Raw genomic sequence first — 766 nt, forward strand, 5'->3', positions numbered from 1 at the left:
GACGCTCGGGTGGAATTGCTACCCCCCTAGGGCCCCCGTCCCGCCTAACCCTGTAGCATTTGACCACAGGATCTAGCCCTTTGACTTTGCACGGACGGGATTTGAGCAGTGGACCTATCCACCCGGTTGTGTTAGGTCAGCCCATAGGAACACGTTGGAGCAACATCCGGGCCAGACCCACGCAAGATCCCCTCCGTGTAGACCCGACGCGTCCGTTTCCCCCTCTAGGTGCCAGCGGCGGCGCCGTCCGTGAGGGGGGCACACCCCAGAGACGCGTGCCGGGTGTATGCACCCGCCACAACACTTCCAGACTTGTGAGAGGCCGCCTACGCAAGATTTGGCGGCATGCTAGCCCCCGGACGCCGCCGGCCACAGTCGTAGACACGCGAAGAGCAATCCGCGTAAGAGGGAATTGTTCAGATACTACTCCATTACGAACAATTATGTAAAAATTACCATCAGTCCTACGGCACATGTGCCCACGTCGTGTAAAAAACTCATGATTTTATCGCGCTCCGAGTATTTAATAATATTCACGCCGCATCATTACCGCAGAACGTCTACTACCGTGTCATCGCCGTCCGTGAGGGGGGCACACCCCGGAGACGCGTGCCGCCTCTTCGGACATGCCACCACACCACCCCGCACGTATGAGGTCGCGGTGCGACGCTCGGGTGGCATTGCTACCCCCGTAGGCCCCCCATCCCGCCTAACACTGTAGCGTTTGACCACGTGATCTAGCCCTTTCACTTTGCACGGACGGGCT

This window comes from Triticum aestivum, unplaced genomic scaffold (genome assembly GCF_018294505.1).
Source record: "Triticum aestivum cultivar Chinese Spring unplaced genomic scaffold, IWGSC CS RefSeq v2.1 scaffold88796, whole genome shotgun sequence".
Lineage (NCBI taxonomy): Eukaryota > Viridiplantae > Streptophyta > Magnoliopsida > Poales > Poaceae > Triticum > Triticum aestivum.